The sequence below is a fragment of the Dipodomys merriami genome, unplaced genomic scaffold, assembly GCF_024711535.1.
Source record: "Dipodomys merriami isolate MVZ:Mamm:240054 unplaced genomic scaffold, mDipMer1.0.p SCAF_1576, whole genome shotgun sequence".
In the NCBI taxonomy this organism is placed as follows: Eukaryota; Metazoa; Chordata; class Mammalia; order Rodentia; family Heteromyidae; genus Dipodomys; species Dipodomys merriami.
Genome location: NW_027202911.1, coordinates 12,961 through 39,425, shown reverse-complemented (window position 1 = coordinate 39,425; position 26,465 = coordinate 12,961). Strand labels below are relative to the sequence as shown.

The window sequence follows — 26,465 nt, the reverse complement described above, 5'->3', positions numbered from 1 at the left end:
GGATCTCTGGACCTACTCTTCTTCCTTCCTCTTCTTTTGAACACTGCTTTAACAATGCAAGGATTATCACTAGCTCACACCAACAGTCTGATGGGGCTACTACCTCTGGTCTCGAATCACAGCTCATTTACTCAGGCCTAAGGTAGAAAAAACAAAATGTAACCACCAGACACTTTGGGGACACATTTCAAGCAAAATCGTGACCAGTCTTGCCTCAACCTTTGCATCTATGAGTAATAGAAGAAATCATGTGGAGACAGTGATTCACAGACTCCGGGCTATTCAGTGGGTACAGCAGAGCTGCTGGAAGCTCTTCAGTCATTCCTTCAGAGAGCTCTGTCCATTGTGATGAAGATTTGTCCCCTGCTAGAGGCTTACCTGGAACTTGTCTTGGAATACAAAATTGGAAAGACTCACCATTTTCTCAATTTGAGAGGGAGGCTCAGAGCATAGCCGCACCCCTCCCCCCAATGCTGCTTTATCACTTTCCTCCTTTTTTTTTTTTTTTGGTACCACTTCTGTTGTTCACAGTCTTTGGTGATAGCCCTGCTACCCACACTTTTAGGGCCAGTGAGTGGATCCATGTGGAATGGAGGGGAAAGGAGTTGTTTCATCACTTTGGAGGCTTCTGGCTACCATGAACAGAACCCTGTGGCACAAATGAATTTAAATAAACAACATCAGATATATACCACGTGCAGGTACAGAAGGAAGGATGTGTCAAGATAAGACGCAGAGAGTAGCTGGGTGGGGATGCATCATGGTTTATTTTGGCATATCTATTCAACATATTAAGTCCATCTTTGGGAATAAGATGGGTGGCCTTGCTCTAGGAGACATTGTCTGCTGTTGCTTCACAGAGACAGGAAACTTCTCCCCTCCTCCCTTACACCCTTGACATGCATTCCCTCATTGGCCAGAACTGCATCACCTGGCCAATTCCTGAGCCAATCATTGATAAGAGGAATTTAGAAAACAAGCCCTGGCTGAGAAAAATTCTCTGGGGTTGAACAGATAGCTGTTTGGGCTGCCACTGCCCTTTTTAAAAATTCACTGTGTATTTTTGTTTGTCAAGCAGATCACATCTGGGACACTGGCAGAGAGGAAAGTGGGTAGAACTTTTCTTCTTCAGGGGAGAGATAGGGAGAGTTCTTTCTCTGCAAATCCCTTATCTGAGCAAACCTAGGTCCTGGGAATGAATGGACTCGGAGGAAGGCATTAGAGTGACAGGGAGGAAGAGGAAGAGGTGAAGCTTCAGAGTGAAGCCTGCCTCCTACTTCCTTCTCCATCTTTCTTTACTTTTTCTTCTTCTAAAGTTTCTGTTCTCTGCAGAGACCCAAGCATCCAGAATAGAAGCTCCCAATAGATTTATCTACTCATTTATCCTTCTCTGGGAACAATTGCTTTGTTAGCAGTGAAAAGATTTTTTCACCCAATCTTTGTTTTCACCCTTGTGGGCTTTCTGCTTATTATTGGTTGTTTTTTTTTTTTTTTTTTGTTTTGTTTTGTTTTCTTGCTTTTCCTTTTTGTACCAGTCCTGGACACTGTCTCTGAATTATTTTTTGCTCAAGGCTGGCACTCTACCACTTGAGTCACAGCTCCAATTCTGGTGGTTTCTTTTGTTAAATTTTTTTTTGGGGGGGGTCCTGTCATGGGGCCTGAACTCTGGGCCTGGGTGCTGTCCCTCAGCTCTTCAGCTCAAGGCTAGCGCTCTACCACTTGAGCCACAGTGCCACTTTCTGGCTTTTTTTCTTTTTGCTTATGTTGTGCTTAGGAATTGAACCCAGAGCCTCAGGCATGCAAGGCAAGCGCTCAACCACTGAACCACCTTCCCAGCCCTGGTGGTTTCTTTTGGTAGTTAATTAAAAAGAAGAGTCTCACAGGCTTTCCTACCCAAGCTGGCTTTGAACTGCGATCCTTAGATCTCAGCCTCCTGAGTAGTTAGGATGACAGCGGTGAGCCACAGGCTCCTGGTTCTGCTGATTATATTTTAAGCTTAAAATTGAAAAGCTTCTCTTTGAAATCTTCGCTTATGTGTCAAATGTCACTGGAGAGTTGGAACCAATTTACCATGTGTTTATATCATTTCATTCATTCCCTAATGCATTAATTCATTCATAATCCTGTAATATCATAAGCACAAGTCCAATGCTGGCCCTTCTTTCTTGCCATAGGGGGGATTTGGGCATGCCCTTTGAGGCCAGACTCCCAGGAGAGTCAAAGGAAGAAATACCAAGGACTGAGGCAAGTACTGAGAAATATAGTCCCCAAATTCCTTCCATGGAATTTTGCTCCAGAATCCATGCTGCCTGAATCCTGGAATAGGTCACCTGCCTAATCTTGTTTCACAGACAAAGTTGGCACAAGTCAGCTGATGCTTTCTGTTGATCTATCCTCCACATCGTCAGGAAGGAGACCACATAATTACATGACCAGAAGATCATGTGACCGTGTGACCACACGTCTCTTTCGCTGCTCCAAAGATGGCAGACACGTGGGATGGGGAACCACATTGGTTTCTGCATCAGGCTGACTCATTCCTTCTGTCTCTACTCCTTTCCAGCATCACAAATCTTGAGATAATGTTTGCCTGTTCTTCAGTTTTCTGGTCTACCTAATGGGAACAAAGATAACGTTTACCTCACAGGGTGATTGCAAAGATAACTCATGGGAAGTCTCTGGTCTAGGCCCTGCCTCTAACAGTGCTCGATACACTGTATTCTTTTTCCTATCTGAAAGTGTATTTTGGTCCCAAACAGTACTATTTTCATAAGCAGAGAAGCATGATCATATGCTGTTGCTGTTTAGAAGGAGGTCATCAGCAAAAGGTTGTTGCTCAGACTGGATCTCTCTCCTGCTTGGGGGCTCGAGTTGTTTGGTCACCCCATGCCTGTCGCTCCCTCAACATGTTAGAATTGAGCTGCATGTCTCACTTTGAACTATGATAATTGCCAGTAAACACTGGGCATAAACTGCATTGGAAATGATTCTTGAAGAGTTTAGCGGGACAGAAAATACACAAATGCAGAACATAGGCAACTAGACTAAGAGCCTTGACCATTGCCAAATGTAGAGTAGCAAAGAGATCAAGGAGAAAACTCCATGATTATTTCATCCACATGAGTCTCTCTGCCTTCGTGTGTGTGTGTGTGTGTGTGTGTGTGTGTGTGTGTGTGTGTGTGTGTTTAAAAGAGACAATATTATGATGATATTATATTGTGCTATAGATCCCCCAGATTGGTACCCACAGACGGTTTTGCTTGACCCACAGAAGATTTTAGACTTTCAAATTAGTTTGTCAGGTCTGGTGCCTGTGGCTCACACATGTCATCCCAGATACTCAAGAGGCTGAGATCTGAGGATCAAGGTTCAAAGCCAGCCTGAGCAGACCAACTGGAGAGGCTCTTATCTCCAATTAATCAGCAAAAAAGACAGAGGAAGAGGTGTGGTTCAAGTTGGTAGAGCACCAATCTTGAATTTTTTAAAAAGCTAAATCAGAGCATGAAACCCTGAGTTCAAGTTTCAGTGCCCACTACCACACACAAATTAGTTTTCAACATTTAAAGAATAGATGGTTTCATTCTGCATCTGGAGGAATAGATAGCTGGAGTTGAAAATTGCTACCATTAAAAAATGTCATTCTAGCTGGGAGCTGGTGGCTCACATCTGTAATCCTAGCTACTCAGGGGGCTGAGATCTGAGGATCTCGGTTCAAAGCAAGCCGGGGCAGGAAAGTCTGTGAGACTCCTATCTCCAATAAACCACCCGAAAACCGGAAGTAGCGCTGTAGCTCAAGTGGTAGAGCGCTAGCCTTGAGCTGAAGAGCTGAGGGACAGCGCCCAGGCCCAGAGTTCAAGCCCCATGACTGACAAAAAAAGAAAAAAACATCCTTGTTATTATAAAATAAATGATGCACAGAGGGGTTACAGTTCCATAAGTCAAGTCATGAGGACAATTCTTCTTAGCCAGTGGTCACCCCTTCCCATGCTCTCTTGCAGTGTTTCCTCCACTCCCATCTCCACCAGTAAGTTGGATAGTTCATTTAAAAGTGTCCATTGAGTACTGTTACAGCATTGGTTCACCCTTTGTCCCTCCATTTCTATGCCTCCAACTTCCCACCATTTGAAAGGCCAGAAAGGTGATTGGGGGGGGGCAGGGGAAAGGGGGCGCTACATTTCCTGGAACTTCATCTCCACTCACCCATATGGATCAGTGGAGTTTGCTGCCTGTATCCCTGAGCAGATCATCTGCTTAGCATGATCCAGATTCTTCTGAGGGTTCTAACTACAGCAAGGCTTGCTCCATTCTTCCAGCCAAAAGGGGAAATAAAGGCAGATTGATATTTTCCTGTCTGTCTGACATTTCACCCCCTGTCCCAGAAAGAATGTGTATCATTAACTTTATTGATCATAACAGCCATTATTTAGTAGAATTTAGGATGATTTCAGCACCTTCTCTCAATGGCTTCTTTTGAATTGTAGGCATTAACTTCTCCCACTTGGTAGAAGAGGAGACAGAAGTTCAAAGAAGCTAAGGAATTTACCGGGCCAACCTCTGATGCAGATTGACTGACAAAACACAACCCCCTGCCCTGGAACATTAAGTAAATATGATAAACTGTACTTCTCCTTTTCTGTTCTTTATCATATCTAAACTGCTACAGGCAAAAGAAATAATAATCCTTGGAGAAGTATAAGATGTTATAGTTGTCTAAAATGGTTCTCATATGGGGCTGGGAAGGTGGCTCAGTGGTAGAGTGCTTGCCTGCATGCATGAGGCCCTGTGTTCTATTCCTCAGCACCACATAAGCAAAAAGAAAAAAATCTGGAAGTGGTGCTGTGGCTCAAGTGGTAGAGCGCTAACCTTGAGCTGAAGAGCTGAGGGACAGCGCCCCGGCCTAGAGTTCAGGCCCAACGACCAGACCCAAAATTTTAAAAAATGGTTCTCATACAACAAAAAGAGATGACTATAAGGTCAACAATGAAATTAAAACAATCCTTTGAAAGACTCATATTACTTAAAGAATAACCTAGATAATCATGTATTTACTACTGAAATTAAGTTTTGAATGTATAAAAATGGCACTGAAGCAATAGAGAATGGCCCTAGTTCTCTCTAACCAAATAGACTTAGGGTCCCATATGCAGTTCCCCCAAGAAATAGACAATAACGAATAAACAAACATGCAGAGAATCACAGGAATTTGCACACACAAAGATGGAAAATCTCAAAGTCCACCCCCTGACCCCTCATGGCAGTGCTGTTAAGCATTGAAAGGGGCCCACTGCTTGTGTCTTCAGGAACACCAGCCAATCTCAAAAGGCAGACACAGAAAACTCCCATAGCACTGGACACAGACCAGGCAGAGACCAAGACCAGAGACCAGGCACAGCAACACCCAGTCAGAGACAGCTCCCACTGCCCCACTGCTCAGCCCACAATTGATATGAAGGAACATAGTGGCCTACCAACCTGAAATCTGCAACAATAGATACAGAAATCTGCCACAGCACTGACAGTCAGCCAAAACCAGTTCTAGGATCAGTAAGTATCAGGCTGGAGCCACTCGCCCCACACAGGAGACCAGTACTGCAGCACTGGTTAGTGACCCACAGAGGTTGATCTGGACCTCTCTCCCTGCTAAGAAGGAACAGCACACTTGAAGCACACAAAGAGGCCTGAGCCCTTCCATATTCCCACCACCCCAACTGCTGGCTTCCAGTGGAAGGCTACAGGAACTCCAACTAGACAGGTGCTAGGACCCTGTATCCCCCATAGCACTGGCTATCCAGAGAAAGGTCAGTGTGAGAACCAACGTTCACTCACCCACAGGGACATGCCCCCTCATCCCAGAGTAGTCCAAATCTCGGCCCTCCCTAACAGACAAGACAGGCACTGGTAGAGGGCTCTCCTGTCAGAAAACACAAACATGTGTGCTAACCAGCCACCTGTAGAGCATTTCCACCAGGAACAGCCAAGTGAATGCATGCACCAGCCCTATACAGGAGTGCAAGGTGCCTAGGTGCCAAACCCTGACGAGAACTGCAGGCCCATTAAACATTTGCAGGTCAAATCACAGGTACATGCTGTCCACCAACAGAGCACACCCTTGTTGGTAGCTGCAGCACTGAACCCTGCCAGGACCCACTGGTCCCTGTCTGGAACTGCAAAAAGAGTAAATGTATGAGCAACAGGCAGAGCACATGTAAACACATACAAGATGCACCAGACCAACTGCTGGTCACTTGTTGGAAGAGAACCAACCCAGGGCCAAGGCACAAAAAAAGCCCTGTGCACAGTGAGGACCCCAATCCTTCTGAAGCCAATGCCTAACCCAGACTCCTGAAGCTAACTTCAGTCCCTGCTGCAGACCAGACCAAGCTCCTTTCAGTTATCCCAGGGCTGATTATGCACACAGGTGCTAGCCAGCTTGGGGACCCTGCTTCAGTTACCCTACCCAGTGTAAACCAGCCCAGGCAAAGTGAAGGCTGTTGGTACCTGACAGGCAAAAATTGGGCCAACAGACAAAGATTAGACTACAGCACCGACAATCCCTGAACCCAAATGCATATACCAAAAGGAAAGATTACAAGAGTCATGGACAGTAAAGAAAACAAACCAAATCCAAAAGCCAGCAGCAATCCAGGAAAGAACTACAGTAACAAGGAAGAAGAAATGGAGGACAAAGAAACCAGTAAAGAAATGATGGCCAAATTGGCCAATGAAATAAAAGGGAAGATGGAAAAGCAATTTCAAGAACACAAAAAGAAATATCAAAGAACTTCCAACACTTCAAAAAAGATACAGACAAAAATAGACACAGTATATACCTCATTAAAAGATAGAATTAACAATGAGACCTGATATAGGAACCATAAGTTGTCAATTTCCACAATGCAAACCATAATGGAAGCTATAGGTAACATAATAAGTGAGATGGAAAATAGAATATCAGGAGTTGAGGATAAAACAGAGAATCTGGAACAGCAATTAATAGGTATGGAAAAAAGAACTCAAAAATTACCAAAAGGAAATCCAAGAATTGGCAGTAAAAGCCAAGAACTCAAATCAACATATAAATTGGGATAGGTGAGATGGAAAAATTTCAAAAGAGTTATGGAACACCTATTCAATAAGATCATTACAGAAAATTTCCCCAGTCTTAAGAGAGAAAATCTCACCTGCATAACAGAAGCATATAGAACACCTAGTAGACACGATCCTAGAACACTTCTATACATATCATAGTAAAACCATTAGACCTGAGTAGCAAGGAACTGATTTTAAATGCCACAAAATCAAAGAAGGAATTACATTACAATGGAAAAATCAAAATCGCTGAGGACCTTTCCACATAAACCCTCAATGCAAAGAGCCTGATAATGTAGTTTCCAACAACTGCCTACTCAAATTGGTGTACCCAGAGAAGCTATCGAAATGAAAACCTTTCATGACAAAAATTAAAGAAATTCATGAACACTAAACCCACACTGCAAAAAATAATAAAAGAAGAATACAATCTGAAGAAAACAATTAAGATCAGGGAATCATATCAGACAGAAATCACTAGAAGATCAATTTAGTAAGCGCAGGGAAAGGAAAGAAGCAACAAGAAAACAAGAAAATGGCAGATAACATAACACATCTCTCTCTAATAATCCTAAACATTAACACACTCAAATTCTCCAATCAAAAGAAAAAGAACTACAGACTGGCTCAGAAAAGAAGATCCATGGGGGAGTTAGGGGGTGAGGGGAGATGGGAAGGAATGGGAAGGGATGGGAAGGGGAAACAAAGGAGGAGGCAACAATACTTGATAATAAATGTACTCATTACTTTGCCCATGTAATTGTAACCCCTCTGTACAGTATTTTCACAATATAAATAAATAAATAGCAAAAAAAAAGAAAGAAAACAAGATCTATTAATTTATTGTCTCCAAGAGACCCATCTCACAGCCAAAGTAAAAACAAACTCCAAGTCATGTTATTGAAAAGATCTTCCACCCAAATGTACCCTGTAAGAAGGCAGTAGTCACCATATGGATATCTGATAAAAAACAGACTTCTCATTAAAATCAGTACAAAAAGACAATGTAGGTCCCTACATATTAATAAAGGGAATGATCCATAAAGAGAAAATCATAGTGGTCAATGTCTGTGCACCAAACAATAGCGCATCTAAATGTGTTAAACAAAAACTCTTGGATTTACAGAACAAGAAAGACCCAAACGAAATAATAGTGGGAGAGTTTCACACTCCATTCTCACCAAAGGACAGGTCAATCAAACAAAACAAGCCAAGAAGCCTCTGAACTAAATGACACCATAACCTCTTCTCAGTAGCTTGTGGAACATTCTCCAAAATAGATAATTTTATAGTTCACATAAAGAACCTAAACAAATAAAGAGAATTGACATAATCCCTTGCATCCTATTAGACCATAGTGGAATTAAACTAGTTTGTAAGAACAAAACATACTGTAGAAATTAGTCAAATACAGGGAGGCTGAACAGCACACTACTGAGTAACACCTGGGTCACAGAAGAAATTAGAAAGTTCTTCCAATTCAATGAAAATGGAAACACATCACAACAGCACCTCTGGGATACGGCAATAACAGTGCTGAAGGGAAAGACCTAAGCATAAAGAAAACAGAAGCAGCTCAAGTAAATAATCTCATGATATAATTAAAATTGCTAGAAAAGGAAGAAAAAAGTTAAATCTAAAGCTACATGGAGAGAGATGTTAAAAAAGGTTATGGCAGAAATCGAGATAGAAATTTTTTAAATATACCTGAAATTAATACAACAAAAAGCTTCTTCTTTAAAAAGTGATTAAATTGACAGACCACTTGTGAGGTTACCAAAAATGAAGAAGAAGGAGGAGGAGGAGGAGGAGGAGGAGGAGGAGGAGGAGGAGGAGGAGGAGGAGGAGGAGGAGGAGGAGGAGGGAGGAGGAGGAGGAGGAGGAGGAGGAGGAGGAGGAGGAGGAGGAGGAGGAGGAGGAGGAGGAGGAGGAGGAGGAGGAGGAGGAGGAGGAGGGGAGACAAACCAACAAGATCTGGGATGCCACATGAAAAATTACAAAGTAGGCTTCATCCCACAGATGCAAGATACATACACAAGATATATACATACATACCTACATGCCACATATGCAAATCCATAAATGCAATTCAGCACATCAACAGAGCCAAGATCAAGAACCACATGATCATCTCAACCGATGTACAAACAGCCTTTGACAAAATCCATCCACTCCTATTCAAAGAATATAAGGCACTTATATTCAAAGAACAGAAGGAAAATTCTTTAAAGCAACAAAAGTAACATATCATAGACCAACAGCCAAAAGAATACTACATGGGGAAAAACTAGAACCATTTTCCCTAAAATCAGAAACAATGCATAGATGCCCACTTTCTCCATTCTGCTTCAATATGGTTACAGGATCCTTAGCCAGAGAAGTAAGGCAAGAAAAGCACATTCAAGGGATCCACATAAGGACAGAAGAAATGAAACTATCCTTATTTGCAGATGACATGCTGTTATATCTGAAGGACCCCAAATACTCCACTCCCAAACTCATAATAGACCACTTCAGCAAAGTAGCAGAATACAAAATTAATCCACAAAAATGAGCAACCTTTGTGTATGCCAACAATGTTCAAGCAGAAAGGGAAATCATGAAAACAACACAATTTGCAATAGCCTCAAATATATATATATATAGGAATTAACCTAACCAAAGATGTAAAAGATCTATTTAGTAAAAACTATATACATCTAAAAAAGAAATCAGACACTAGGAAAGTGAAAGACCTCTCATGTTCTTGGAGAGGTACAATCAATATTGTGAAAAAGGCTATACTGCCAAGCACCAGTAGCTCACACTTGTAATCCTAGCTACTCAGGAGGCTGAGATCTGAGGATCACAGTTCAAAGCCAGCTCAGGCAGGACCAAGGCCCCGAGTTCAAGCCCCATGACCAACCAAAAAAAAAATGAAAAAAAAATGGCCCAATAATATAAACATTAAATGAAATCCCCACCAAAATCCCAATGGTGTTCTTTACTGAAATAGAGAAAACAAATAAAAAAATTCATGTGGAACAACAAAAGACCTAAAATAGGCAAAGAAATTCAAGTTCTACAAGGAGCCATGATAATAAAAACAGCTTGGTATTAGTACCAAAATAGAACCAAAGACCAATGAGATTAGAAGACCTAGAAGTAACACCACATACTTTCAGTTATCTGATATTCAACAATGGATCCAAATACATACAGTAGGGAAAACATAGCCTCTTCAACTATTGGTGCTGGAAAAACCAGGAAGCCACATGCATGTTTGTCAACATGCACAAACATCAATTCAAAATGGATTAAAGACCTCAACCTCAGACTCAAAACTCTGAAACTACTGTAAGACAGTGTAGGAGAGACTTTAGAACTTATAGGCTCAGGCAGGAATTTCCTAAATCAAATCCCAGGGGAACTACAGATTGGAGAAAGACTCGACAAATGAAAAGACATAGGTACTAAACAAGGAAGACAGCCAATCAATTGGGAAAAATCACTACCAGCAATACATCAGACAAGGCCTAATATTCCATATAAACAGGGAACTCAAGAAACTAAGCCCCTCCCAAGTCTAATAAACCAATCACTAAATGGGCAATGGACCTCAAAGGAGGTTTCTTAGAATACAAGGTAAAAATGGCAAAGAAACTGTCATCCCTGGCCATAAAGGAGATTTAAATCAAAACAGTCCTGAGATACCATCTCACCCCAGTTAGACTGGCCAATATTCTGAATTCAGACAAAAACAGATGCTGGCGGGGATGTGGAAAAAAAAGGAACCTATTGCACTACTGGAGGGTGTAAACTAATACAACCACTCTGGAAAGCAGTCTGGAGGTTCCTCAAAAAACTAAACATAGACCTTCCCAAAATCCAGCCATACCACTCCTAGGCATTTATTCTGAGCATCATGAACCAGAATATGAACAGGATACCTGCACATCCAAGTTCATTGCTGCAATATTCACAACCTCCCACAAGAAGCACTCAGATGTCCCACAACAGATGAATGGATACAAAAAATGTGGTACCTATAGCCAATGGAATTTTAAACAGCCATTACAAAGGATAAAATAATGGCATTTGTAGGGGAATGGATGTAACTAGAACAAATCATGTTGAGCAAGGTAAGCCAAGATTATGGAGACAAAAGGTGCATGAGCTGGGCGTCAGTGGCTCACGCCTGTAATCCTAGCTACTCAGGAGGATCACAGTTCAAAGCCAGCCCGGGCAGGAAAGACTGTGAGACTCCTATCTCCAATAAACCACTAGAAAAATGGAAGTGGCGCTGTAGCTCAAGTGGTAGAGCACTCGCCTTGAGCTGAAGAGCTGAGGGACAGCGACCAAGCCCAAAGTTCAAGCCTCATGACCAACAACAACAACAAAAAAGGTGCATGTTCTCTCTGATATGCAGATGTTAGATTTAAAGCACAACAAGATATGATCAAGTATACAGGGTTCTAGACACAGATATATAGTGAGACCAAAAGAGGATAGCCTTAGGAGAAAAGCACCAAAATGTAATACACAAGCAGCTCTTCATATATATATAAAAATCATAGACATATATATAAAATCATACACATATTGAAAAGAACTCCAAAGAAAACAAAGAACTTTTTCTTAATTTGTCTTATCATTTTTAGATTACTCTATTTTTTTACCTCATATATGGTGTATTCACATGCATATGTGAAAAAAGGTGGGGACAGAGCACAGAATCAGTGGAAGACAAGTAAAAATAGATAGCAGTGGGGCTCATCAACTGCATTGGACATTGATGTAAGTGAACCAAGCAACTCGTGGAGGAGATGGAAAGAAAGGAAAGAGAGAATGAGGGAACAGATGATACTAAGGAAAAGGAAAGAAATGTACTTATCACCTGACATATGTAAATGTAACCTCATTGTATATCACATCTAAAACATCAATAAAGTAATTTTTTAAAGCTATGTATAATGGGGAATGGTAATACTCAGCACTGTGGAGGCAGAAGCAAGGGGACTGCAAGTTCAAAGCCATCTCTACAGTAAAATTTTTTGTCTCAAAAAAACAAAAAAAGGATATGGATGTTACAGGTCTTGATAGACCATGTGAGGTTCTGGGTTAGATCTCTAGCACAAAACAAAACAAAACAACAACAACAAGAACTACTCTTTGTATAATTAATTTACAGTGATAATTACTGAAAGAAATGGCCTATATAGGGCTGGGAAGGTGGCTCAGTGGTAGAGCGCTTGCCTTGCATGCATGAGGCCCTGGGTTCGATTCCTCAGCACCACATAAGCAAAAAGAAAAAAAACACGGAAGTGGCACTGTGGCTCAAGTGGTAGAGTGCTAGCCTTGAGCTGAAGAGCTGAGGGACAGCGCCCAGGCCCAGAGTTCAGGCCCCACGACTGGACCCAAAAATAAATAAATTAATTAAAATGCCAAAAAATATTAAAAAAAAAGAAATGGCCTATATAAATAAAAACCAAGAAAGAAACCAACTAAAATGGTGCACAATAGAATCTGGCAGGGGGGAAAACTACAAAGGAAACATCACATCTGCAAAATCTAGTTTCAAGAAACATTAGTATGTATAAAAATCTTCAATATATAATTAATTTTTTTTAAAAAGTTTTTAATTCCTCCTGAAACCTCTAGACCAATTTTTTTTTTTTCACTGAAGAAAAATGTCAGGTGATTTTGACACAGTAAATAATTTTACAATAAATGATGTCCTAGGAGTTGGCACTTGTAGTTTTAAAACGTGGCTTGGGAAAATTGGGAGGGAGCAGAGGAAGGGCTGATATTGTCCAAAAGAAATGGACTCATTAATTGCCTTATGAAATTGTAACCATTCTGTACATCAACTATATAATTATAAAAATATTTTTAAATATGCCAAGTTAAAAAAAAAAAAACCTCAGAAGAGTTCCGGGAAGATGGCGGAGGAGAAGCTGGAATCTGAACAAGCTCTCGCATAGAAAGTAGTTTTAGAGTTCCAGTAAACAGTCCTAAGCCAGAGAATCACACCAAGTGTGCCATCACAGGACAGAGAGTTAGACAAGAGAGGGGAAGCCAAGGAAACGCATCAGCTGCCGCTCCGGCAGCGGCGGGGTCGCGGCGGCAACCACCGCCGCGGAGTCATACCTGAGACACAGAGAGCCGGAGATGAAGGAGCCAGACGCAGCGGACGAGCGGATTCTACTCAACACCAACAAGAACCGACAAGAAGCAAACATCTTCATCCTGCTGTTTGCAGACCAGAGACGACCCAGGATCCAAGACTCGGCGTGAGTACAAGCCCGACATCCTCACTCCTCAGGGAGCAGAGGAGGGAAGGCCACCCCTCCCCCCCCCAGCACCGGTGATCTCCATCTTGGATACCGACAAAGCTCGGAGGAGCTTCTAGCTCCAGCTCAGGCCTTGGAATAAAATGAGTCATTTAGCAGGTCACAAGAACTTAACGGCGAAGTGACCTGCCAGACTCAGCTCCATCCAGGGAAAAGTCACCCAGCTCAGGCGCCAGCCATCGGAGTGCCTTGCCTCACTGGGTAACCAGAGCCAGAGGCTGCCCCTCCCTCTAGCAGCCACCACAATCAATTGAAAAACAGAAACCCTGAGAATGGCTCCAGGCTGGGCACTGTGAGCTTTATCACAAAATAGCCCCAGGGAAAAGCTACTGTTTGTTGAAAGGCCTCAACTCTACCCAGAACCTAGCCTCATCACCACATCCCCCTCTTTTGTGACTCTCAAAGCAGACCACCCTCCCAGAAAACTAACCTGGGAGGGGGAATCTCAAAATCTTGGGTAAAGCAGAGCATTTTTCTGCCTCTTCCAACCAACCGACTTAAGAAACCAATCAAGCCACAGTTCCTCAAGCTGACCAGAGACTCCAACAAGAGACTGGTGGCAGACAAAAGGGAGATACAGGATTCTTCCCACTCCTCCCCCCCCAAAAAAAAAAATCAAAAGACTTTTTTTTTCTTTTTCTTTTTTTCTTCTTCTTCTTCTTCTTTTCTTTTTTTTGGCTTGTTTTTTGTTTTTTGTTACCATATATATATATATATATATATATATATATATATATATATATATATATATATATATATATATAAATTTTTTTCCCTTCTAAAACTTTTATTAATCTTTAATTTTTGCCTCTTCTGAAAAAATAATTGTTTTCCAGTAACTTTTTTTTTTCTCATCTTATAATTTTTATTTTAGGAATACGTGAATAAGAGTTTTCCTTTCTTTTCTTGTCTTCTTTCTCTTTTTCTTTCTTTCTTAATTATCTTTTTGTTTTTTATCTAGCTCTACTGAACTTCTGATCTTTTCTTCTCCCTTTCCCATCCTTAAAGCTTTTCACATCTCCTCTATGTCCCTCCCCTTCTCTGAACATATTCACATTCCTCTCTAAATAGACGGTCTTTTAAGCTAAATATTAACATTAATTTTTACGTTTCTATTCTTTTTCTGGTCTCTCTTTATTCCCCTTTCCGTCTCTTCTTTTTCTCTCTCTCTCTACTTGCATTCTACCCAACCCATTTCCTGCACTGTGATTAGGACATAGTTAACTCTCCCTGTGCCTCCCCACACCAATCTATTCCTATTTTTTACCCACATCTCTCCCTAATCCTAATAATTTCTGGTTTTCCAAATTCTTTTCTGCGGTTCGAAGTCCTTTAACATATACTCGTTTGATGTTGAATAGATGTATCTGTTGAACTAGATTGTATCTGTAGACTATTGACTGTACAAATGCAAACTTTGGTTGATGGTTGCCTTAAGATATTGTTCTAGCACAAAACTGGTGCAATCTTTATCTCAAATGGGCCGAGTAAGCCGGAAAAACACAAGAAAAATGGCAAATTCGGGTATCTCAATTCCCAACCTGGATAATCAGGGATTAGAACAGATAAAGAATAATCCAGAGGAGAGTTCCCAAATAGCTCTACAAACACTAATAGCAAACATGATAAATGAGAAGTTTGACAATGTAGAAAGGACTCTGTATGAGTGTGATAGGGAGAGAGAGGAGGCATCCCAGAAGTTTATACAGGAATATCATAAGCGTGAGGAAGCTTCTCAAAAACTGATACAGGATTTGCGTGAACAACTTGAGAATACTCAAAGAGAAAGGGAGGAATGGCGTGAGCAGGCAGAGAACACTCAAAGAGAACTGCAGGAATCCCACAGAAGGGAGGAAACTAATCAAAGAGTAATTCACGAATTAAGAGACCAGGTAGAGAATACACAAAGATCACTAAAGGCATTCATGGAATCCATTAACAAAGAGCTGAAGGAAGTCAGGGAGACCACAAAGGGAATGCTGAATGGAACCCAACAGAAGGAATGGGAGTCCAAAGAAACCATAACCAATCAACTAAGTGATTTGAGAACAAACACTGAACACCAAATTAAGGAAGTAAAGAAATTCATACAAGACCTAAAACAGAGCTTCAACAAAGAACTTGAAGCCATCAAAGCTGACCAATTAGAAGGAAAAGAAATAAAAAACAAAGTAGAGAGTCTTGATAGCAGGTTAGACCATGCAGAAGATCGAATCTCAGGGATTGAAGACAGCCTAGATATTATAGAGAAAGAACATACAACCATCCAAGACAAGTCCAAGAAATATGATAGGTCTATCCAACACCTGGAAGACACCATCAGAAGGCCCAATCTAAGGATAATGGGTGTAGAGGAGCACCTAGAAACAGAAGTTAATGGTCTAGGAAATTTGTTTAACAGGATCCTAGCAGAGAACTTCCCAAACATACAAAAAGATAGGCCTATTCAGATAGAAGAAGCTTTTAGAACCCCAAATAGACCAGACCAGAATAGGACATCCCACCGTCACATTATAATCCACACAGGATCAACCCAGACCAAGGAAAAGATCCTTAAAGCTGTCAAGGAGAAAAGGTTAATCACCTATAAAGGGAAACCAATTAGAATTACCTCAGATTTCTCAGCAGAGACAATCAAAGCAAGAAGAGCCTGGAATGACGTGTGCCATGCCCTAAAAACAAACAACTATCAACCAAGAATGCTGTGCCCAGCTAAACTCTCCTTCATAACTGAAGGCCAAATAAAAACCTTCCATAGCAAAGAAAAATTGAAACAATACATCTCCACCAAACCAGCCCTGCAAAAGATTCTTAAAGATGTCCTACACATAGAAAACGAACAAGAACGCAACAAAGGCCAAGAAACTGCACCCAAACTGAGAATCCAAGAACCTTAGGAAGAACCCAGTTTTCACAGCCCCCAAGAAGGTGGATAACATGGCAGGAACTCCCAAATACCTCCCAGTCCTATCTCTTAACCTTAACGGACTGAACTCTCCAATTAAGCGACATAGACTGTCTAGTTGGATTAAAAAACAAGACCCTTCTATCTGCTGCCTGCAGGAATCACATCTCGCCTGTAAAAACAAACATATTTTCAAGGTTAAAGGCTGGAACAAAATCTACCAAGCAAACGGCCCTCATAAACAGGCGGGAGTTGCAATCCTAATATCAGATAAAATAGACTTCAAATTAAAATTCGTGAGAAGAGATAAAGAAGGTCGCTACATACTAATTAAAGGATCTCTCCTTCAGGAGGATATTACAATTCTAAATATCTATTCGCCAAACAATGGAGCACCCAAATTTATCAAAGAAACACTACTTTCCCTCAAATCCCATATAGATCCAAAGACATTAATTGTTGGGGATTTTAACACACCACTCTCCCCACTAGATAGATCAACTTGGCAAAAACTCAACAGAGAAACCGCAGATCTAAACAGCTGCATAGATCAACTAGACTTAACAGACATTTACCGAACATTTCACCCAGCAGCATCAGAATACACGTTCTTCTCAGCAGCACATGGAACGTTTTCTAAAATAGACCACATTTTAGGCTACAAAGCAAACTTGTCTAAATTCAGAAACATTGAAGTTATACCTTGCATTCTCTCTGACCACAAGGGAATAAAATTAGAACTCAACACCAAAAGTCACCAAAGAAAGCCCGGTATCACATGGATGCTGAACAAGACCCTGCTGAATCATGAGTGGGTCATGGAAGAGATTAGAAAGGAAATTCAAATGTTCATGCTATTCAACAAAAATGAACACACAAATTACCAGCTCCTCTGCGACACAGCAAAGGCAGTACTCAGAGGCAAGTTTATAGCTCTGAGCTCCTACATCAACAAATTGGAGAGATCGGAAACTAACAATTTAATGACACATCTAAACCTCCTTGAAAAAGAGCAGCAAGATAAACCCCAATCCAGTAGATGGAAAGAAATAATCAAAATTAAATCAGAATTAAATGAATTAGAATCCAAAAAAACTATAGAAAGAATCAACAAAACAAAGAGTTGGTTCTTCGAAAAACTTAACAAAATTGACAGACCCTTAGCAAACCTTATCAGAAAAAGGAGAGAACACACCCAAATTAATAAACTCAGAGATGAGAATGGAAACATCACCACGGAAACAACCAAGATTCAGAACATTATAAGGGAATACTTCTCAAAACTTTATGCTAATAAGTTTGAGAACTTGACAGAAATGGACCTTTTCCTAGCAAATATTGACATGCTAAAACTAAACCAAGATGAGTTAAACTAGCTTAACAGGCCCATATCAAGCATTGAAATAGAAACAGCAATAAGAGACCTCCCAGCTAAGAAAAGTCCAGGACCAGATGGTTTTACAGCGGAATTTTACAAGGCCTTCAAAGCAGAGCTCACACCAATACTCCTCCAACTCTTCAATGAAATTGAAAGAGAAAGCTCAATACCTAACACATTCTATGAAGCCATCATAACCCTCATGCCAAAACCAGGCAGGGACTCATCAAAGAAAGAGAACTATAGACCCATTTCTTTGATGAACATTGATGCAAAACTTCTCAACAAAATTTTGGCCAATCGACTTCAACAATTCATCCAAAAAATCATACACCATGATCAAACAGGATTCATTTCAGGGATGCAAAGCTGGTTCAATATACGCAAATCAATTAATATTATTCATCACATAAACAGGAGCAAGAATAAGAACCACATGGTTATCTCAATAGATGCAGAAAAAGCATTTGACAAGATCCAACACCCCTTTATGATGAAGGTTCTGGAAAAATTAGGAATCCATGGAACATTCCTCAATACAATAAAGGCTGTATATGACAAACCTACAGCCAGCATTATACTCAATGGTGAAAAACTAAAGCCATTTCCTCTTAACTCAGGAACAAGACAAGGATATCCACTCTCTCCAATTCTCTTCAATCTAGTATTAGAATGCCTAGCTACAACAATAAGACAAGATGCAGACATAAAGGGGATCCAAATAGGGAAAGAAGAAATAAAACTCTCCCTCTTTGCAGATGACATGATCTTGTATTTAAAGAATCCCATAGAATCCACTCCCAAATTACTCAAGCTGATTCAAAACTTTGGCAAAGTAGCAGGTTATAAAATTAACCCCCCAAAATCAATGGCTTTTCTATATGCCAACAATGAGAAAAGTGTGGCTGAAATTAGGAAAGCAACTCCATTTGTAATAGCCCCACAAAAAATACAATACCTAGGAATTAACTTAACCAAAGAAGTGAAGGACCTCTATGATGAAAACTTTAAAATCTTGAAAAAGGAAATCAACACAGAACTTAAAAAATGGCAAAACCTCCCATGCTCCTGGATTGGCAAGATTAACATCGTGAAAATGGCAATACTTCCCAAGGCTATCTACAAATTCAACGCGATACCTATCAAAATTCCACCCTCATTCTTCAAGGAAATAGAGGAGGCAATCCAAAAATTCATATGGAACAATAAAAGACCCCGAATAGCAAAAACGCTCCTCAACGGAAAGAACACTGCTGGAGGAATATCAATACCAAATTTAAACTCTACTATGAAGCCATAGTAATCAAAACAGCTTGGTATTGGCATAAGAACAGACCTGAGGACCAATGGAATAGAATTGAAAACCCAGAAATGAACCTACAGACCTATAGCCATCTAATCTTCGATAAGGAAGCTAAAACAATAGAATGGAAGAAAGACAGCCTCTTCAGTAAATGGTGCTGGCAAAATTGGTTAACTACATGTAGAAAAATAAAGCTAGATCCTTATATATCACCCTGCACCCGAATCAACTCCAAATGGTTCAAAGACCTTGAACTCAAAGCAGACACTCTGAAAACATTACAGGATGGAATAGGAGAAACCCTAGGTCTCCTTGGCTCAGGTCAAAATTTTCTGAATAGAGACCCGGAAGCACAACAAATCAAAGAAAGGTTGGACAAATGGGATTGCATAAGATTGCAGAGCTTCTGCAGGGCAAATGGCATAGCTGGCAAGATCAATAGAAAGCCCACCGATTGGGAGAAGATCTTTACTAGCCATACAACGGACAAGGGTCTCATATCTAAAATATACTTGGACCTCAAAAAATTAAACCCTCCAACAACAAATCCTCAAAGAAACAACTGCCCAATAAATAAGTGGGCGAAAGACTTAAAGAGAAGCTTCTCTGAAGAAGAAAGAAGGATGGCCAATAGACACATGAAGAAATGTTCAACATCCCTAGCCATAAAAGAAATGCAAATCAAAACAACATTGAGATATCACCTCACTCCAGTTAGAACAGCAAAAATCAAGAACTCTAACAACAACAGATGCTGGAGGGGATGTGGACAGAAAGGAACCTTACTTCATTGTTGGTGGGAATGTAAACTTGTTCAACCACTTTGGAAAGCAGTATGGAGGTTCCTCAAAAGACTTCACATAGATCTCCCCTATGATCCAGCAATCCCACTTTTGGGCATTTACCCAAATGTTTACAAACAAGACCACACTAAAGCTACCAGCACAACTATGTTTATTGCAGCATTATTTACCATAGCTAAGATATGGAACCAACCCAGATGCCCCTCAGTAAATGAATGGATCAAGAAAATGTGGTATATATACACAATGGAATTCTATGCCTCCATCAGAAAGAATGACATTTCCCCATTTGTTAGGAAATGGAAAGGTTTGGAAAAAATTATATTAAGTGAAGTAAGCCAGGCCCAAAGAAGCATAGGTCCCATGGTTTCCCTTATTTGCAATATCTATTATATATATGAGTCAAGCGGAAAAGGTCAGATAATGTGATGTTAGGAAAATGAACCCTTAAATATGTATTTTAATGTTTTCGTTTCTTTCATGCATGTGTTTCTAACGCATTTATAAGATTATTTCTTTGTTGCTTTGTATGTCCCTCCCCCACAGTGTAACCCCTGCTTTCACTATATTTGATGTCAGTATAACATGTGGAGGAGATGGGGACAAACAAGTCGTTTAAGGATTCAGGTGGACCTGTTGCAACAATGAGAAGTACAAAATGTCATGTCAAAACCAGCTTTACAATGTCGGTGTGGGGGGGAGGGGGGTATAATTGGGTGGGGGGAGGGGGGTAAAATTGGGTGGGGGGAGGGGGGAGGCGGGGAAAGGAAGTGAAGGGTAAACAAAGGAGGAGGCTGCAATGCTTGGTAAGAAATGTATGCATTATCCTGCCCATGTAATTGTAGCCCCTCTGTACAGTATGTTCTCAAATAAAATAAAATACAATTAAAAAAAAAAACTCATAGATCTAAACATAACCCACATACTACAACACTTTAAATGAAAGCACATGAAACTTCATGTATTTTTGTTGCTTTGAAAATGACCTCTGTGTACACTTTAATGGGTTTTTTTGTTTGTGGTTTTAGTTTTGTCTTTGGATTGTTGTTCTTCATCACTGATGTCATGAAGCTTGGACTCAGCCTGGGTGCTGTCACTGAGCTCTTTATTTCGAGGATAGTGGTCTACCACTTTGAGCTACATCTCTAATTCCAGGTTTTGAGGACTGTTCATGAGTGCGCCACTAGCACCTGGCTACACTTCGGATTTTATTATTTTATGTCGGTTGTGGGGCTTGAACTTTGTGCTTGGGTGTTGTCTCTTCAAAATTCTACCACTGGAAACAAGGTCAATTCCGGTCTTCTGAAGATTAGAGTCTTACGGACTTTCTTGCTGGCTAATACTAATACTGTGTCTTTGAGAAATCATTAACGACAGCCCGAGATTTCTATAGGTAACAAAGGCCTGGATATTTTTTCATGACAAGTTGATTAAAGACAAAGCATTGGGGAAGCTTTACAGATATTTAAGAAAAGGACACAAAACACCATCTCTAGAAAGATGGCTTACATTTACATTTTCATTCTAAGAAGGCACCCTCTAAAACTTCCTTTCTATTCATAAAGTACAAGTAATTCCATCAAAAGATAGCAGCAGCACATAAATAGTCTGCAATATGATACAAAAACAGCAAAGATGTAAGCCATAACGTATTATGTAAAGAACTGAAAATATTCAAACAAGACCAAGAAAAATGATCCCATTTACACTATGTATCTCCTATATGCTTACTTATAGTACAGCATTATATGGGCCAACCTTGTCTATCTGCTTGTTTTCATTGCCAATTAGGCAGAAAATAGCCACAAGTGAAGGTGTGATACAAGAGGTAGACCTCAAGCCTTTAACAAAAAGCCAAGTAAGAAAAGCAAGTTCCTGACTTCAAACCCCAGTACTAGCACAAAAAATAAAATAAAACTATTATTATCTCGATGAAAATAATAGGGAAGGTAGTGCCATTACATCAGCATTTTAGAGCTTAAATATAAATAAATTGATGTTATTTAAATGAAATTATGAATGTATATGGAGGAAACAGAGATTATGTTTTCTAACTGTGGAGTCAGGGAGGAACTTTAAAGCAAAATGTAAATATCAGAAACAAGAAAAAAGATGGACTAATTTTGGCATAAGATAGTATGTTGGTATATATCACTAACAAAAACTAGAATAACATATTTGTAAAAAAATAATCTGCAACATATTTGATAGGTAATATATGTTGTAAAAATATTTTTAAGCTTTCAGATGCAGAGTTGTAGCTCAACAAAATGAAGCTGGAAATTGAAATATAACAGGGGAAAGTAAAGGGGAGGAGTGTAAATGAATGAAGAGTGGGTAGTAATGGCAGTATGCAGTGATAATATTCAATGCATATCCTATGAAATGAGGAAAGTTGAAGAAATGGCTTGGGTTGGTGAGAGGGAGTTGGTAGAATGATGATAGGATTGATATTGAGTAAGATACTTTGTACTTATAAACTGGTACATTGACAGATAAACCCTTTGTACAACTACTTGAAGATAATCAAAATATAAAAAACAAAAAAAAATTAGCTGGGTGCCAGTGGCTACAACTGTAACTCTAGCTTCTTAGGAGGATTTGAGTATTGAAGCCAATCTGGGCAGGAAAATCCATGAGATTTTCACCTCTAATTAATCACCAAAATGTCAGAAATAAAAGTTCTGGCTCAAGTGGTAGAGCACTAGCCCCAAGCAAAAAGAGTTCAAAAATAGTGCCCAGACCCCATTGTTCAAGCCCTGTACCAACAGACACACACACACACACACACACACACACACACACACACACACACACACACACACAAATGTCTCAAAACTCACTAAAAAGAAATCTTCCTAGGCTGGTAGTAGTGACTCACACCTCTAATCCGAGCTACTCAGCTTGATATCTGAGGCACTTAGTTCAAAGACAATCCAAGCAAGAAGATCCTTGAGCCTTATGTGTAAATAAATAATAAAAAACCAGAAGAGGGGCTGTGGCAATACACAATACAGGCACAAAAGGCAAAACAAAACTTGTTTCAGTCAAATAACATCATATATTATACTCAGAGTAATATAAATTGTCAAAAAGACCTTTTGAAAATATATACAAAAAGCACTAAAAATACTAGTACCCTTCAACCCACTGGCTGTAACAAAACAATAAAAGAGAGGCAATTGATAAGCTAAGATGATGTTTACCATGCTAATTCATAACTTAAAAAGTGAAGAAACATATAAACTAGCTAGTAGGTGATTGAATAATACAATACTTTTTATCATGACATTCAGACATACAATGATAGTCTACGTATATATTTATGTAGATAGATGATAAATAGCTAGATAGGTAGATATATGAGCAGAAATATATTTGCTGCTAATTATTCAATATTAAAAGCCTCCACAAGCATTTATATATTCCTATTCTAAGTTCTTGTCTCCTGCCTCAACATAAAAGGAAAATAAACATCCATAACTAGCATTTTACTTTTACAGGAACTGAGCACAATCTTCTCAAACAGCTCACTCCATCTTTCACCACACAGTCAAGCCCTCTACTTTTTAAATTTACATATCTCCTTTTTAAATTTGAGGCTAGAATTCTTACACTTCTCCCCCCTCCTCTCTCGTGACAACTAAAAGTGTAAATGGTCATCATGTTTTTTAAATATGCTCATTGAAGCCAGGACCCAATCACCTTCTTAGTCTTACTTTATTTCCATTCTTTTTGTTGTTGTTGTTGGTCATGGGGCTTGGATGCTGTCCCTCAGCTCTTCAGTTCAAGGTTAGCACTCTTAACACTTGATGCACAGGGCCACTTCCAGTTTTCTGAGTGGTTTATTGGAGATAAGAGTCTTATGGCCTTTCCTGCCTGGGTTGGCTTTGAACCGTGATCCTCAGATCTCAGCCTCCTGAGTAACTAGGATTACAGGTGTGAGCCACCAGTGCCCAGCCTCACTTTATTTCCAAAAGAAAGCTTCCAGCTCTCAAAGCAGAGCCTTATACAAAACATGTACCAAATAAATTTATTCCATTAACATTTTCTATGTACCTACTGCATGACAGCAGGACAATACAATACTGTGTTTGGATCTCAAAGATCATGAAATATGTTCATGTATAAACATGACTAGTGCTTGGGAAAATTGGGAAGTGGAGTAGAAGTATCAATAGGTTATTGATATATTATTATCCTCACAATAGTATGTATATTAGCTCAAATTCCCAAAAATAGCTCAACAATGTCTTATGCATGTTTTAAATATTTGATAACAATATGTCTATATAAATATATCAAGTATCAATAGATATTTGGGAATAAGAGAGGTAAAATAGAGAAAAAAGGCTTTGATTAACCTAGACATAAACAATAAACAAGTACTACTATACTGAAGCCTGTATCTTGAGAGGTGGAGATTAACACTGTCAAATTCAGATTCACCATACATCTTCCAAGAATACAATTCTGAAGATATATAAGCAAAAGTTATGGTTATAGTTTGGAAAGAATCCAATGATAGATCTGAAGTTTGTCTTCCTTTCTTAGGGAAATAGAAATGTAAGAGGAAGATATCAAAACATTCCCAACACAACAGTTGATTTCCTCCTGGTATCATTTAGTGCAATTTAATCTAACTTGACTCATTTTCTAAATTGTTACAGTTCCTCAAACTATGGTGCAGAATGACAATATGAAAAGAATGCAAATGCAGTGAGACAAAGGTAATCTCTACAAATTAGTTGATTTAAACTTGCTTGCTATTTTCTCATTCAAAAATGCTATATTGATGCATTTCACTCAAAGTGGATTTCACTCAGTATTCTTTTGCTTGCTTGCGTTTTGAGTTCTGCTGCCTACTTTGTTAGCATAGGGTTGAGTAAGGGCAGTTCATGCTGCAAAACACAAGAAAAAAAACAGAATGTCTGTAATCTTAATGCAAAATGTTGCCATCTATTGTTATAGGAAATGATATTGAAATTTCAAAACCTAAATGAGTAAGATGAATCAGTAACTGAATAGAATTTGTCACATAATGTTTCCAATGGGCATAATAAAACAGTACAATCATCAAGGCATTTTTAAAAAGAAAAGAAAAGGTAGGCATGGTGATTCACATCTGCAATCCCTACTCATTAGACTGAGGAAGATCATTGTTCAAGGTCAATATGAGACAGAACTTTACAAGACCCTATTCTCAACCAGAAAGAGTGTAGAGGTGCACACCTATCATCTCAGCTAGGGCACATAGACACACACACACACACACACACACACACACACACACACACACACACACACACACACACACACACACAAAGAACAGGAGGATTACAGCCTATGCTGCCTCATGCCAAAAGCAGATATTTTTATCTCAAAACTCACAAGCACTTCTGTGCTCATAAGAGAGTAATTGAGGGGGCTGGGAAGGTGGCTCAGTGGTAAAGCACTTGCCTTGCATGCCTGAGGCCCTGGGTTTGATTCTTCAGCACCACATAAGCAAAAAGAAAAAAATCCGGAAGTGGCACTGTGGCTCAAGTGGTAAAGCGCTAGCCTTGAGCTGAAGAGCTGAGGAACAGCTCCCAGGCCCAGAGTTCAGGCCGCACAACCGGACCAAAAAAAAAAGAGAGAGTAATTGACTACCATGTCAAAGACTTGATTTCAAATCCTAGTATTTCCAGAGAAAAAATACTTTAAATGATGATAATATAGCAACTTTCAATTGACTTTCCTTTGAAAAAGGGGACTTAAAGATAGATATTTGAGGCATCTGAACACTGGTTTTAAGGTGAAAGTTTCCAAGAGTTGGCTGGGAAGGAATTCTGGACATGGGTTCTCTGCAGTTTTTCAGTGCATGAAAATACCATGGCAATTCAGAAAATTTCGGCATGAGCCAAGGAGACCTAGGGTTTCTCCTATTCCATCCTGTAATGATTTCAGAGTGTCTGCTTTGACTTCAAGGTCTTTGGTCCATTTGGAATTGATTCTGGTGTAGGGTGATATATAAGGATCTAGCTTTAGTTTTCTACAAGTAGTTAACCAATTTTGCCAGCAGCATTTACTGAAGAGGCTGTCTTTCTTCCATTCTATTTTTTTAGCTCCCTTTTCAAAGATTAGATGGCTATAGGTCTGTAGGTTCATTTCTGGGTTTTCAATTCTATTTTATTGGTCCTGAGGTCTATTCTTATGCCAATACCAAGCTGTTTTGATTACTATGTCTTTATAGTAGAGTTTGAAATTTAGTATTGATATTCCTCCAGCAGTGTTCTTTCCGTTGAGGAGCGTTTTTTCTACTCGGGGTCTTTTATTGTTCCATATGAATTTTTGGATTGCCTCTTCTATTTCCTTGAAGAAAGCAGGCCAAAATTTTCTGAATAGAGACCCGGAAACACAACAAATCAAAGAAAGGTTGGACAAATGGGATTGCATGAAGTTGCAGAGCTTCTGCATGGCAAAGGACATAGCTAGCAAGATCAATAGAAAGCCCACGGATTGGGAGAAGGTCTTCACTAGCCATACAACAGACAAGGGTCTCATATCTAAAATGTACTTGGAACTCAACAAATTAAACCCCCACAACAAATCCTCAAAGAAACAACTGTCCAATAAATAAGTGGGCTAAAGACTTAAGAGAAACTTCTCTGAAGAG

At 39.7% G+C, this 26,465-nt stretch overlaps 1 long non-coding RNA gene across 5 annotated transcripts in view; it reads right to left on the bottom strand.

The window, feature by feature from the left end:
* Nucleotides 1–533: 533 nt before the first annotated feature.
* The window catches only part of LOC138827549 (uncharacterized), a 36,303-nt gene continuing 10,371 nt past the window's right edge, over nucleotides 534–26,465 (bottom strand). For 3 of the 5 annotated variants that reach the window (XR_011372124.1, XR_011372123.1, XR_011372125.1), the window contains one exon: nucleotides 1,359–2,614. This is a non-coding gene — a long non-coding RNA (uncharacterized lncRNA). Of the gene's footprint in view, nucleotides 650–1,358; nucleotides 2,615–4,200; nucleotides 4,371–26,465 lie in introns of those variants that run through there. The other 2 variants (XR_011372127.1, XR_011372126.1) reach the window with 2 other exon arrangements.